This window comes from Homarus americanus, unplaced genomic scaffold (genome assembly GCF_018991925.1).
Source record: "Homarus americanus isolate GMGI-L3 unplaced genomic scaffold, GMGI_Hamer_2.0 scaffold36970, whole genome shotgun sequence".
In the NCBI taxonomy this organism is placed as follows: domain Eukaryota; kingdom Metazoa; phylum Arthropoda; class Malacostraca; order Decapoda; family Nephropidae; genus Homarus; species Homarus americanus.
In genome coordinates this window covers 7,163,843-7,176,413 of record NW_024740094.1, presented here as the reverse complement: position 1 = coordinate 7,176,413, position 12,571 = coordinate 7,163,843, and positions in this window count along the sequence as shown.

Sequence of the window (12,571 nt, the reverse complement as noted above, 5' to 3'; positions counted from 1 at the left end):
TTTAATGTTGTTTGGATTAGTAAAGGAAGGAAGATGAGTAAATAGAAGAATAAATAAAGACGGGGAAACAGAAAATAGTTAGAGATAACAGGTGGGGGGAGCTGAGTTTCATCATGCGTCTGGATGCGCAGTTTTAACGTTACCAGACGACCTTACAGCTACAGTGTATACTTATTCCTCGAACATGGGCTGATAAACAACCCAACAACAAGCAACACTAATCACATTACCGAATGGTGTATTATCGACAATGCCGTGACATAAACCTGCAGAGAGACCCTTGGCCAGATCGAAAGAATACACCAGGGCTGGTTTGATGAAGATGACCTGGAAATCAATTTACTCATTAATGCTAAACTTTAACTGTCTGGCAGAACAACCCTCATTCTGAGTCCAAAGCTGTTACCTTCCACACGAAGAAAGCGGCCGCCCAGCTCAAACTTCACAATCTAAAGAACGACTGGTTTAAAAATGAAGAATGCCAAACGATAAAACTTGCAGATCAACACAAGATGCGTGAATTTTTCCATTCCACTAAAACATTTTATGGGCCAATCACTCATGGTGCACTCTCCCTTCACTCATCCGACAGTAACATCCAAATTAAAGAAGAAGAAGGCATCCTTCAATGCTGGAAGGAGCACTACCATTCGCTACTCAACCGAAACACCGATGTGGATCCTGGCAACCCAGCAGGTCCAGATGAAAAATAACAAAGAAGCAGGGCCTGATGGAATCCCAGCAGTGATGCATAAAGCAGGAGGACCTCTGCTTACTAGCTGTCTATACTTTCCTGGAGAATATATGGGAAAAGGAGGAAATCCTTTAACCTCTTAAAGACGCCTTCATCGTCATTATTTATAAGAACAAAGGAGACCGGTCAGACTGAGGCAACTACCGCGGGATATCGCTGCTGTCCGTAGTTGGCAAGATTATCGCCCAAGTCCTCCTAAACAGAATTCTTCCTGAGGCGGAAAACGTCTTCCCAGAATATCAATGTACCTTTAGAAGTTTAGACCATCACGTGGCACCACTGACATGATCTTTGCTGCCCATCAGATACAGAAAAATTGCAGAGAACAGTGTCGTGATAGGGTGTGTCATAGGAGGGAAGATCAGCTAAAACTAATGGCCCATCACTTTTTTGGTAGATTTATGTATATAAACAGAAAATAATTTCAGTTTCAATATTTTGCAACCTTTTGCTAGGTAAATTTTAGCGTGAAATTTATCGAAAATCTAACGTACAGCTGCATTAGTGCATTACAATTAAATAGTGAACATTGCTTTCTGACTTCATTCTTTAACAACCCAACTAACAATATTTTTTTTTTCTGTTTCAGATTCTGATGCATTTCTATAAGTTGATAATATTTGCGATGGCTGCTTGTGTCAGACGAGGAACCAAAAATCCACCCATCTCAGTCACTTTCTTTGGGTCTGGGGAGAGAGCTCCTGAAGTCTATTGCCTACATTGGAGAGATGCCGGAGATACGGTGTGTTTTAATCAGGCAAATCAGTGAAAAGAACCAAAGAACTTACACAAACAAAGACATTGCCAGGTGATATGACCAAAGCTGTCTTGGCACAGTACACTCGGCTAACGCTCAGTCTGGGCCTCCAGTCATAACAAGTCAGAAGAAGATTAGTGAGAGACTGCCAGCCAGAAGTTGGGGAAAAGGCAAGAGATTCTTGGGAGAGGAAAACTTGCAGTTATGACATAGCTTGCTGCCAACTGGACCAGTTATTTGACATACCTTCTGGTAAGTGCCCAATTGTTCTCTGTCCTGAGTTTGATACGCAGATCGTAGACTGTAAATCTGGAGGCCCACATCTCCTGTATTTGCAAGCGTGAACTAGTACCTTGTGACGAACTGGCATTTGTCAGCTAACAGAGAGAGAAGACTGGCAGTATAGGGCTCTCTTATGATTTCTAGCCAAGATATTCCGGAGTCCAAGAGAGACAAGAGGCTGCCATGAGAGACAGAAGAGGAGAAGAGTTGCTGAGGAAAAAGAGACTTGGAGAAGGCCCAGGGTGAGTAAAAAAGGCCGATGATTGAGCCGTTGATTCAGAGTTTAATAACTTACCCATGGCTGGATCCGAAAAGGACCAGGAGAATGGCACTTTAATCCTAACCCAGAAAATAATGATCCCAAACCTTCCAGGCATAAGATTCGAAATAGGAAAGATATCTTGGAGCATAGTTTGGCCAGCATGCGACACCACACTGGTTCCCAGAGAAAACTGCAGAGATAGCAACAGCTGCTCTGGATTGACGGTGGTTTGATAACACCTGATGATGTTCACCTGGTGATAGATCACAACAAAGTAAGGAGAGCTCGGAGAAACTTGTCATAACCTAGAAGAGGAGTTTGATAAGGATAAGAGAAAATGGAATCAATTGTTTGTTCTTTGATGGGAGAAGGGATGACACTAAAGTGTTCATGAAAGTTGGAGATTCTGACAAGTTGTTCCCCGCCATGGTGAAGGCGAGGAACACTACTCCTCCTGTGAACCAGAGGAAGCATTTGTGGCATTTCACTCCAGAGAAAGATGACATCAGGAAACCAGCTGAGAAATATTGTGAACTGGTTGAGGAACGTAGACCAGACCCTCTGCAGGCCATTGAGGGGAGACAGCACCAACACGAACACAGGGTGGCAAGGGGGGCCATACAGTGATAGAGCGGAAGATTGGGAGGAAGTTGGTCTGGATTAAGCTTAGACCTCCACACCAACGAGTTGCCACTCAGACATCTGATCCAGGAGCTGGATGGCAAGACTCTTCAAACAACAGATGGTCTGGGTCCTCTTGGCAAGATGCTGACTCTGCCACTGAGTTAGAAATAAACCGAAAGCTTTGAAAATCATTGGGTCTCCACCTGTTGAGCTTGCACATACTGTCATTGACGACCCGAGTACTGACCAATTATGGTTACATGATTTGCAGTGCCATCAAAAACTGGGGTCATGCCTGATAGACTTGCTTACCTGCAGATAGGTCCAGTCTCACATTCTAGGTGGCTCAACGGCTCATAGGCTCCCAGCAGAATTTAGGGTCGCTCATCATAAACTGAGAAAGGGAATCCTTTTTTCAGCTTCACAACCTGAAACTTATTGTCCAATTCATCGTGAGGTCTACTTCTGCCAAATTGGTCTAACACCATGTCATCGTTCTCCGGAAGGTCCGAGGCATGTTCTTCCAGCTTGAGCCCTCCTGGAGACGTCAGCCAATAGATGGTTGTTCAGATTGTGGAGCAGACTGTGAGGAGATCTTCCTGGTATGCCTACTTCCGAGGCAGTTCTGCAGACAATTTGCATAAGGAGGAGAGAAGATCAAGTAGTCAAAAAGATCTGGATATGAGACTATGAGAGGATCTGGGCATGACGAATCAAGTTGGTGAGACGATTCCTTCAGGGTCAGGAAGACTCCTGAAGTCAATCTAGGTGCCAAGACCCACACTGATCTCTCATATATATAGATCTGGATAACATCCAAAGGCAGTGAACCCCTGCAGGTACCACCAATGTCAGAGCTCCTGGACAACCCTATGCATGTCCCTGCTCTGGCCCTCACACCCAGGAGAGGCAGAGCGTTGTGTGTACAAGGGGTGAGCGGAGAGGCCAGCAGTCACGTGTACAGCCAGGAGAGGAGGGAAGGCGACATCTGAGCTCAGGTGGTCAGCAGGAGGTGATGAGAAACAGAAGTAGGAAAGACACTTATGGTGTGGAGCAACACCAAATGAAAGTAGTAAAAACCGGTTTTTATTTGATGATTTTGTTTTTCTAAAGAATATTAAATTTAATAAATGTGTCAAGATCATTCGTTTCACTATTCCTGGACTATTTTCATCCTAATAAATTAACCTGATACACTTACTTTACTTAAATAAGCTATTTAGTGGTGCGTTGGTAAAAGGGTGGAATACTGAATTTTCATAAGATTTCAAGTTAAAATTTACCTAGCAAAAATGAAAACTTCTTTCAAATCTGAAGATATCACATGATTCTGCATTATGAACTACATCATTAATACCATGGGCCGATTTTTTCAAACTCAAAAAAAAAAAAAAATTGCCTCCGTATGACACACAATAATCTCTAGTGTCGTGACCTGTACATGGCCTTCATCGACCTAACGAAGGTCCTCGACTCGGTCAACAGGGAAGCATCCCACCACAATTCATCACCATCGTGAGGCAACTCCACGATGGCATGAACGGCAGTGTCCTACACAATGGCACTCAGTCTGAGTTCTTCCCCATCCAAATAGTGGTTCAAGAAGAATGTGTACTGACACCATATCTTTTTTTTTTTTTTTGGTTGCCTTCCTTACTCGTGCCAGTGTCAATTTAGACGGCGGGGTAGACATCGAGTACCGGGTGAAAGATCTTTTCAACATAAGACGACTCCAGACAGGAAAAAAGGGGTGGGCGCCTTCCATTACTGAACTTCAGTATGCAGACGACCTCAGGAGATCCTGAACACCTATATAAATGCGTATGCACACTTCGGCCTTGAGGAGAATGTACGTAAGACTCAGTTTGTCTTTCAGCCTGCCCCTGGTTCAGCCACACCTGCATCATCCATCCAGCTCAACAGTACTACCCTCTCTAATGTTACCCACTTTCAGTATCTCGGTTCCATCTGTCCACCACCGCGGACATCGAAGAGGAGATTCAGCATCGGATCAAATGTGCATCCCAAGCCTTTGGCAGACTCCATACCCGTGTCTTCAGCTGTAGGGAGCTGAAATTATCTACAAAGTTGCACGTATATCGAGCAGTGGTCCTTCCCACCCTGCTTTATGGCAGTGAGACATGGGTCACATACAGGAGACACCTCAAGGCCCTTGAAAACTTTCACCAACGTAGTCTACGCCCCATCCTACGAGTTCGAGTTCGCTGGAAAGACAAGAGAACAATCGTAGTATTCTCGCTGACACCAGCTGTAGGAGCATCGAGGCTACCTATTATCCATGAACAACTGCGTTGGACTGGCCAATTACCGCATGGACGACAGTAAACTGCCAAAACAGCTACTTTACAGTTACCTAACGAATAGTAGACGCAACGCTGACGGGCAAATGAAAAGGTATATGGAAAGTCTGAAGACAAACCTGAAAAAGTGCCAAATCGACCCCCTCACCTGAGAGATGATTACTCCACACCGTAACACTTGGAGGAGCACTCCACATGGAGGTGTCAATACTTTCGAATTAGCCCGACTAGAAACCGAGTCAGACAAGCGCCAACGCCGGGAAGACGCTGCCGCCGCCCCTCCCGCATTGGATGTAGCCATCCACATGTGCATCATCTGTGAACGACCCTGCCGGTCCAATATCGGCTTCTTCAGTTACCTCAGAACTCACCAATGAAGGAACATCCTTATAACTCATATTATTGTCTCGTAGCTGGATGATCGTCATATTCTATTCCGAGTGACGGCAAAGTACTGTAGTAATAGTAAGTAGAAGTATTTATGTGTGTATATGTGTGTTTCTAAATGTGTAAATGTGTGTGTGTATGTGTGTCTACCCAACAGTAATTGGGGTCCTGGAAGTCAATAGATTTGCGGATCGTATTCCGGGGTAATGGGTAGTCAGTGCAGTTGGCGAGTTGTCCAGTCCTCTCGGACTATTTCTTGACACTGGGTCATGGAACTCATTAACTTAGGGTGTGGTTGTTGTGTTGGCGACAGCTACATCTTAAACTAATTCACGCCTAGGTGGCCCTCGGGCCGGTCATCCTCGTTGCACGATGGGCAACCATTATTATTATATTATTATGTGTGTGTATGTGTGTGTACAATAATAATAATAATAATAATAATGTCAATAATAATAAAAATAATTAGTGCTTTATTGAAAGACCATGGCAGCGAAAAGGAAGAAAATATACAGTTACATAATTGGGGAACGGGTCACTTGATTGACAAACAATATACAAGTAACAAATATTACTGCAAAACTTAGATAGTTTAGGAGTGAACACGCTTGTTGCTTACGAGATGCTGATAATTTTTACAATGGTTGGGACTGGGCTGTTCTTGAAGTGATCAGTACGTGCTCGTATGGGCTGGATGTGGTTGTGGTGTCGAACAGAAATTTGCTGACGAGGGATCTCGGATGGAAGCTGGAGACGGCGTCGAGGATGGTGCATATAAGCTTCTTCCCAAATTTGCAGATAAGATCATGGTGATGACCAGGGAGAGCCAAGAGGGTCAGTGTGTGGAGCGCTTCTTGTTATCTTACACGTCCACTTCTGCACTTTTTCTGGGTGTCTCCATTGTGTGGTATTTAGGGAGGAAGACCAGGCAAGGGAGGCATAGGTAAGCTTGAGAAGTATGAATGTTGAGTAAGCACTGAGGAGCTTTGGCGCGAGAACTCCAGGTGACTTGAGACGATCGAGTAGGTAGAGACGAAAACTGGAAGATTTAACAATTTTACTGGACTGTGCATCTTATTTAGTTTGCTATTTATAGTGTCACCAGTGTTTGTTTATCTATCTTTGTGTGTGTGTGTGTGTGTGTGAGTGTGTGTGTGTGTGTGTGTGTAATAATAATAAAAATAATAATATTAATAATAATAATTCACTGTTTATTGAAAAAGTTCTGCAGCCTGAAGGCTGAAAATATACATTGGACATAAATGACTTATTACATACATTGGTGGTTTAACAAAAGCCTTCATTAGAGTAAGGTAAAGGAACATACAGTGAACATACAGATTAATGTAGGTGTTTATCAGCAAACACGTAGTGTAGTAACATCCTCCCAGATGGTGTTAGGAGGGACCTCACGTGGTGTAGTAGTTCCCACACCGATGGTGTTATGAGGGACTTGACGTGGTGTAGTAATTCCCTCACAGATGGTGTTATGAGGGACCTCACGTGGTGTAGTAGTTCCCTCACCGATGGTGTTATGAGGGACTTGACGTGGTGTAGTAATTCCCTCACAGATGGTGTTATGAGGGACCTGACCTGGTGTAGTAATTACCTCACAGAGTAAGGTGTGGTCCCAGGCCTTCCTATCGTAGACGGATTAAGACATCGATTGTTGTTGTTGGGTCTCACGGGCAGTTATCACTGGGTACCTGGGACCTCACTGCGTGTAGGTTAACTAGTTACGACTTGGCTGTTACTGTTGGGTTGTTCTCACTGACTTAAGCACTGTTCACCTCTGTTCAACATTGGTTCCATTACTTTCCTAAATGAAATTGTAACGTCTGGCGAAAACTTGTTGATATTCCTGTGGGAGGAGGGGGGTTCAGGGGAGGGAGTTGGTATGGGCCATCTTAACAGTTGACCAGGCTGCTCCCAGAGGAGCCTCATGTACGTCTTGACCCTTCAGTGGTCAAGGATGTAGTGTGTGTGTGTGTGTGTGTGTGTATTGGTGTGTGTGTGTGTAATAATAAAAATAGTAATAATAATTAACTGTTTATTGAAAGAGCATGGCAGCCGGAAGACTGAAAATATACAACTTCATAATTGGGGAATGGGTCTCTTGGTTTACAAATTATATACAAGTAAAATAAGTGATACAAATATGATATATAATACTTAGGTAGGGAGAAGCTCAAACTACAGAGGTCTTATTGCAACTATATCTTGCGCTGGTCAGGCCGCACCTCGATTATGCGGTTCAGTTCTGGTGCCCTTATTATAGAATGGATATCAATTCACTAGAGTCGGTGCAGCGAAGAATGACGAAAATGATTCCAGGACTTAGAAACCTTCCATATCAGGATAGGTTAAGATAAACTTGCATTCCCTAGAAAGACGAAGAGTGCGGGGAGATATGATAGACGTATTCAAGTGGGTGAAAGGAATCAATAAAGGTGATATAGATAAAGTTCTTATAATATCGAGCAGGATAGGACTCGGAACAACGGATTCAAGTTGGATAAGCTTAGGTTTAGGAGGGAGATAGGAAGGAACTGGTTTACAAATAGGGTGGTGGACAAGTGGAACAAGCAACTTTGTAGTAAGTGCTGGAACGCTGGAAAGTTTCAAAGGGAGGCTGGAGAGATTCATGGATGATAGAGAGTGGTAGTAACTCTCGACAGGAGCTGCCATGCACAGGCCAACCGGCCTATTGCAGACTCCTTATTTTCTTATGTTCTTATGTACAGGGCATTTCAACATAGTGACAGTGCGAAAAGTAAGATTGACTGGGAGTGATTGAATACACTGGTTGATTGCAGGATATTAATAATTTTTACAATGGTTTGGACTGGGCTGTTCTTACAGCGGTCAGTTCGTGCTTGTATGGGCTGGTTGCGGTTGTGGTGTCGAACAGCAATTCTCGGACGAGGGATGTCGGGTAGTAGTACATAAGAACGTAAGAATGGAGGAAACTGCAGCGGGCCTATTGGCCCATACTGGGCAATCCCGTTTACACCCAACCCCTATTGCTCATATAAGCATCCAACCTATGTTTGAAGCTATTCAGCGTATTCAAGTTAATGATGATATTTGGTAACTTGTTACATTCATCCACTACTCTGTTTCTAAACCAGTGTTTACCTATTTCACGCCTAAATCTAAATTTGTCTAATATAAAACCATTGTTGAGTTCGCTCCTGGTTGGATAGTTTGAGTACCTTTGTAATGTCCCTTTGTTTAGCCCTGCCTTCCCTTATACACCTCTATCAGGTCGCCCTTGCTCTACGTCTCTCGAGGGAGTGCAAATTAAGATGCTTTAACCTGTCTCTATACTCAAGGTTCCTAATGCTCGGGATTAGTTTGTCATTCTCCTCTGAATTCTTTCCAAGGATTCTATATCCATTCTGTAATACGGTGACCAGAGAACTGAACTGCGTAATCCAGGTGTGGTCTCACAAGAGCAAGATACAGTTTTAGGATGACCTCGCCAGTCTTGTAACTAACACTCCTTTGTATGAACCTGTTAGGTGTTCTGGGTAATAAGTTCTATATACAGGAGAGAACACAAACACCTGTATAGTTTTGTAGGTTCGGTTTACTGGATAAGAGTATGTACACAGAGGGGGGGTAGCGCTCCTCAGCTAGGCTCCTGGTCAACTACTATAGACGACGTATGGCAAGTGATACATTAGCAGCTTCCATACGTCGCCAGGCACATTAATTAAGCATGTGGGATATGGTAATAACTTGCCACGCTGCTAGGTAGGCTGAATAAATATAAATGGAGCACATACATAATATACATACATAATACATAATCCAGCATACATAATATACATACCAGCCAAGTACTTTATTAGCCTTGTTACGAGCAAAAACACATTGTTATGGCTTAAGGTTCCTACTTATCATTACTCCTAAATCTCTCTCCAGTCAGTTCTCTATGGCATCGTTGTTCATCTGGTATCTGAACCTGTTTACATCTCTATACTGAGTACTTTACATTTTGTCTACGTTGAATTTCATCTGCCATTTTTCCAGACCATTCGAAAAATTTGTTTAGATCTTCCTGTAGTTTGTGGAGTCCTCGTCCAGATTTAATAACACTTCCCTATTTTAGTGTCATCAGCAAATTTGCTTATGTTGCTGTCTATGCCGATATCTATATCGTTTATGTATATAATAAATAATATGAATTCGTACTGAGCAGCAAGACTTGAGCCTTGTTTATCCCAATGGGACTTAGTGCCATTAATGCTCACTCGCTGTTTCCTGTCCTGTAACCGCCTAATCCCATTTCAGGATATTACCTTTGATGCCATAGGCTACCTTTCTAATTAGTCTTTCGTGGGGACTCTGTGAAGGCTTTGCTAAAGTCGAGATATACCACATCATAATTGTGCCCTCGTCCACGATTCGAAACTGATGAAAAAAGAATGTTAATAGATTAGTTTAGACGCAGAGCGCGTTCGCTTACGTGAAGCCATGCTGGGAATCATTGATCAATCCGTGCTTCTCCAGGTGATTTCGAATAGAGTTTGAAATGATTGCTTTCCAGTAATTTGCCTACTATTGATGTTAGACTGATTGGGCGGTGGTTAAGAGGACAGTGATCTATCCCCTTCTTGAAAATAGGTATTACATTAGCTATCCTCCAGGATTGTGGTTCTACACCTGTTTTTAAGGACATATTCTTCTTTGCTAAGGGCATACTAAAGCTCTTGCTTACATTCCTTTAATACTCCTGGCAAATATCTCATCGGGACCTGTGGTGACTTATTAGGCTTTAGTTTGTCTATTTGCTTACTAACATACGTTACTAGTCACTACTATCTCGCTTAATTTGTTTCTTCACTATCTCTGAACAAAGTCAGTGCAGGTATCATGTTTTAAATTTTCGGTGGTGAAAACTGTTGAAAAATATTTATTCAAATTATTGCTCATTTCTCCCCGTCGTTATCAGTAGGCTTCGCCGGTGTCTGACCGTATTGGTCAATCTTTTCTCGTGTTTAGTTTTGGCCATTTTAGTAGAATCCTTTTGGGTTTGTCTTCGTCTCCTTGCTATTCTTTACCTCATTATTCCTCTTGGCTTTCCTTTATCTCGGTTTTAACCCTGCTCCCCAATACCCAATAATAATCCCGAGAATTAATTTCGCCACGATTTATCCTTCTACCTATAGCCTTCTTTTGTGTGGCGTTCTTTAAATAATTATTTATCCTTTTTAGGGTCATTGTTGTCTGATCTGAGTTTTTGTATGGTATGTTCTGCCTTTTATTGCATTAAGTAACTCACTATTTAAGTAGTGGAACTACGGCAATCTCAGATCTTGTTATCAGAGTCCCCGTGTCTCATCTGTCAGGTTCCGCATTGTGCTGACACCCCCCTCTCTCAGCTGCCTCTTAAAAACTGTCCAAGTTTGTCCTTCTGAAATATGGTACTTTGAGTGGAATTTTCCTTACTTCTGCCTGAAAAATCTAACTGGAATCTAACTTCTTTGTGATCGCTGTTTGCAAGTTCGTTCCTACCTCGGCATTGCTAATGAGGTTTTCTCTGTTGACAGAACTAAATCGAGTATATTATTGCAGGGTGGGTTCGGTCATATATTAATTTAGAAACAGTCTTGGATCGTGTCGAGAAAATCCTCTGATTCTGAGTTACCTTATGAGTCAGTCAATCTATTTGGCCAAGGTTAAAATCGCCTACTATACAGACTTTTATTTATTATTATAAAGCCCTGCATTTCATCCCAGATAAATCGCTCGTGACTCTATGAAGATTGGGGAGGTCTATATATTACTCCTGTGAAGAATTTTTCCCGACCGTCGATTAATTCTATCCAAATTGTTTCTGTCTTCCGCTCAGTTTTATTTCCTTATTTATTTCACTTCGAATTATCACGTGAGTTGCTTTCTCCGCCCCTTTCTGGACTGCCTATCGGTATGGAACAGCTTGTAACCCGCAATTTGGTATTCGACCAGTAACTCGTGTGTCTAGGTTGATCCATGTTTCAGTGAATGCTATTATATCGATTTTCGTTGCATACCAAGGCCCTAATATCATCAAGTTTTGTTTCTCATACTTCTACTGTTACGCGTGGTATATATTTAAGTTGATGGAGTGTTCTGGGTCCTCCCCTTACAGCGTTTAGTTTTAAACTCCTGTCTAATTTAGTTTTGTCATCATTCCTAACACTATTTCCCTGTAATCTTTCACTTTGTTTTCCCGCTCACTGCAGTCTCCTCCACCCCGATGTCCTATGTTCTCCCTAGCAGTTTAAAAGACTTCGATATCATTTGAACTGCCCTCTAAAACCCCAGCCAGGGTTGCTACTCCATCCTGAACAGGTGCACCCCATCCCCTGTATAAAGGTCCCTTCTGCCGTAAGTTGTCCAGTTGTCAATGAATGGGACTGATATTGACTTGCAATATCTGTCAAGACCAGTCGTTGACACCAACTGCCCTTGACAACCATTCTGCCAACTCTCCTTCTGTGGAATACCTTATATGATAGGGATCCTCCTAGTCCTAATACGATCTGTAGCTTACCTTAGCGAACTTATCAAGTTCTCGCTCCTACACCGGCCAATATCATTGCCTCTGCACTGAGGGCAGATAATGGGTTTTTGTTCATTACCAGACAAGATATTGTCCTGTCAATTATATCCCCCACACAGCTCTGTAAACACACCCTCATCCTATTTTTGTTTTTTACAAAGGCCCTGTCCATGTACCTTACCTGTGAGTCACCAACAATTAAAGTTTTTATACCTTCCTTGTCTGGCCTGTCTGGCTGTATAACGTCAATTCCGTCTATCAAGGGACTGAACAGGTTCGTTGTTACACTTAGCTGTTGTTGTCATGTCGTAGTAATGCTTCTTCACCACCAGCTTTGTTTGAACTACTCACAACTTTCCTCGCTTGAGTTTTCGTCAGACACTGGCTTTACTCGTCCAGCCTCTCCTTTTAACTTCGCCAGCTCTTTCCTTAATTTCAGGTTCTCCAACGTGGCCCTCGCCAATTCTTCAATGGACCACTCCAGTTTGGTCAACAAACTCTCATACCCAAGACCGCACATAGCACTGGCCATATCTGATAATTATCCCTCCGGAGCTAACCCTGCCGTGACCTTTCCCCTAGTGAGGTCAGAACACAAATGGGGAGTTTTTAATTAACATATGTGTTACAG